General features: G+C 31.8%; 1 pseudogene; it reads right to left on the minus strand.

The window, feature by feature from the left end:
- Positions 1–1764: 1764 nt before the first annotated feature.
- Positions 1765–3102, minus strand: LOC120191505 (annotated as a pseudogene).
- Positions 3103–3756: the final 654 nt, after the last annotated feature.

Raw genomic sequence — 3756 nt, forward strand, 5'->3', positions numbered from 1 at the left:
TTAACGGTGGAATACTAAATTGAAATATAAACTAAACGTTATGCATGATTTTAGAAAAAATAAAATTTAGACACCAAAATAAAATAAAAGTAATAATGTGAGCATTAAATATGTAGTTTACCCTATTATAAAAGGCTGGTAAGATAACTTGCAGGTTCTGATTAACGGAATATAATTTTATAGGAATAAGGTTATGAAACTTCAGATTCATACCATTTATTATATATATTATAAAAAGAGAAAGGAAAGGAGAATTGTATACTATTACTAGTTATTGAATCTATAAGTTGGGGGGAGGGAAGATGTAAATTTAGAGTTTTTAATCCTCTGTTGTAGAGATTGTTGATTGAAATGTATGACTTTAATGTTTAATTAATAAAATGTAAAAACTTTAAAAGTCTATTATATTAAATTGCTTTTATAGTTTTTAACTTCAACTTAAGTATAGATTTAATATATTATTGATATATTAAATAATGTATGAAAAATAATTGCACGTATTTTAATTATAGTTATTATATTTTTTTTAGTTGTCCTCTTAGCTGCATTGCATACTTGGTTTTCGTGGATGAGTCTCCCAATAAGAATCTTTTGCATACAAAAGGACTCATACTTGAGACATTGCTTAAGCGATATCAAGCTACTTACTACTTGAACCAACCCCTGTTGGTAATTATAGTTAATATATATATATGCATTTTATTTGTGGTTCAAACTTTTTATTTAGTATTTTTTACATGTGCAGTGTGTAAAATCAGTGTATGTATAAATTAAAAGAATAATTTTTTTGATATATAAATTGTGTAAGTTTATATATATTTATTTAAATTTTAAAATCTATTTTTTAAATCTTAAAATCTTAAACGGGCAGAGCCAATTACATAGTATAAAACTTTTTAGTTTTACACTTTTTTAGGATCATTGGATGAGGGAAAATCAAAGGCTATGATTAACATTATGAAATGTGAAGATATTCACTGAGAAAAAATAATGAGTTAATCTCAACCTTTGATTTTTTTCATCTAACGATCATAAAAAGGTGTAAAACTAAAGTTCACACTAGGTGTAAGTGGATCTAACACATATTGAATTATGTACTCTATATTTTAAACCTAAACCCCTTAAGATAAAAAGTAAAAGTGTACTTGTCAAATGATCTAATTATCTAATTAAACATTAAAGTACACTTGATAGTGGTTTGATCAAATGAGTGTCATTTTAAGAATTGATTTAAAATTAATGTTTGGTTAAAAAAAAGAATTATTAGTTAGGTGATATTTGGACAAAGAAGCCTGACAAAGAATAGACCATTTAGAAACAGAAATGGCTGAAACCGGACTCCAACATTGAGGCCCAGGATTGGCTAGACCTATTTTTTTTAATTCTTTGTGTTATTTTTCTTTACACATGTATAATATACTATATAAAAATTAAATATACGATATTATAATGCAAATATTTAAAAATTATTATCATTTAATAAAATAACTAGATTTTAATAGAAATAATATATGAGAAAAACCTAATCATAATTGAATGGCGTAGATTTTAACTTAATTTGATATTTATTTTGAATCAAATTTGAATATATATAAATAATTTGGGGTTAAAGGATTTGATTAAATTACGATTTTTTTTTCGTATATGATAAAATAAGTACCAATGGATTAAAGTTGCATGAAAAGAGGGGGGAAATCAGATCTCAATTCAGTTGTGTCAGATTAGTTAAAAAAAAGAAACATATTGGTAAAAGTAAAAAAAAAATGGCGAGCGACAATAGTTAATAATTTAGCATCCTTGTGCATATAATCACTAAAAGGTATAACTGAAGTTACAACATATGAACTCATCTATAGACTATAAATTGAGATCAATGCATCTTGGTGTGTCTTTTGATGATCGACCTTCCTCGCACGACGGCTTGTTTCCGTCGGGTTTAGACGGAGGCAGCGAGACTCGGTTGTTGTTCGACTGGTACGGTGCTCTTGCAGCCGCCCTGAAAACAATGCAGCATCAATTCAGTGAGATACCATTCAACAATATTGTAGTGAAGAGCAACAAGGTCGAATATGAACAACTTAAAATCTCTACCTGTCTTTTCTCTTCTCGAAGAACTTGTGAAGTGAATTCCTTCTCGCGATCTGCAAATCCGAACCACCGTATTGACGTTGCTCACCGAAGTGTCCTGAGCCGGAGTAATCGCAGTTGCGGAGGCGACGTTCAAGTCAGGGATATCGGTATCGATTTTATCGACGTTAGAGCTCGGTTTTCCATGGTGGGGTCGGAAACATTAACATCGGTGCATGTAGTTGAGCTTCCTTGGTTAGCTAAGGCATGATTTCCTTCACCTTGTCCGGAGGGAAATCGTTGTATACAACCACTTGGCCATTGAAAAATATGGTCAGCTGAGCATTCTTTGTTTCCCCTGCTACCCGTTTCCTACACCGACAAAAACAAACTTCCTAGTTCATACACGTTGTCTCAAAGTTCATACATGTTGTTCACCGGAAAACAAAACACAAACACACCTGAGAACTGTCTTGTTAATGGTGTCTTCCTTGGAACCGGTGGCACCAAAGCTGCCTGGAAAGAAATCTGCAGCTTTCACATTTGATGTAGGTGACAAGAGATGGTCTTGAACTCTCTGAAGAGGTGACAAGAGATTTGGTCTTGAACTCTCTGAAGAATCAACCATGGAGGACAAAAGATTCATTGTCTTTGCTTGTTTCCCTGCAAATAAAACCAAATCATGAATATTATAAACCATCCTTCTTCTCAAACCTGAGAACTTTTCTTTCTAAAAACACCCACATGACAAAAAGGAAACAATCTTTGACAAATCAACCAAAAAGCCAACCATTTACCAATAGAAAAGCTAACAAAAAAAAAGGTACCTTTAGCATCAGGTTTGAAGAGATTCCAACGCTGAAATCCCCAAGATTCCTCTTTTCTTTCAAGTACTGGCTTAGAAGATTGACAAAGCTTGCTCTGTCAGGAGACTTCTGCCCTAAATTAGACATTCTGCTCCCTTGTTTCTTCTCTGTTTGTTGTCTGAAAATCACCGTCGAATTTCTTACAAGATCTGGAATGGAAAATGATTTGTCTGTCAAAAAATCTACTGAAACATCAAAGATTCAGGATGGTACATAGTTTTGCCTTAAAAGGAGCAAGACAGGAAGAAATGAGGAGGAGAAGCAAGTTTCCACAAATGTCTCTCACGCCATGTATTTGAACCTGATTAGCTGTGAGTTTTCCTGGTTTCTTCATCATTAATTATTATTATTTTATATTTTATTTAAAACACGTTTTTATTTCCATTGAATAATAGAATAACAAGGAGAAAAAGTCAGTTGGATGGACATAGGGCTTTCCTTGCAATTGCCTACCTCTTTTTTTCCATGGTTGCCCTTTAACTGTAAATGGCTGTCTTTGTTCCCATATATAATGGGGTAAGAGGGAGGTGAGATAATAGGCTGTCCCCAACACTAGGTTGAGAGCAGCTTCTGTAGGAGACCTTTAATTATGAAATGCCCTCCATGGGACTCGATCCCACCTCAAGATAAGAACCTTGTGCTCTCCTTTACTTTGTTTTCTTTATATATATTTGTGTTTAATCATTTTTACTTTTATGGATTTTTATTTTTTTAATTGAAAATAAATATTTTCATATTTATTTTTTATTCATTTTTCTTATTTTAATAACCATGAATTAAGTAAAATGATATGAATACAAAAAATATGAAAAAAATGTTTTAA

The sequence above is a fragment of the Hibiscus syriacus genome, unplaced genomic scaffold, assembly GCF_006381635.1.
Source record: "Hibiscus syriacus cultivar Baekdansim isolate YM2019G1 unplaced genomic scaffold, ASM638163v2 tig00004122_pilon, whole genome shotgun sequence".
NCBI classification, from domain to species: domain Eukaryota; kingdom Viridiplantae; phylum Streptophyta; class Magnoliopsida; order Malvales; family Malvaceae; genus Hibiscus; species Hibiscus syriacus.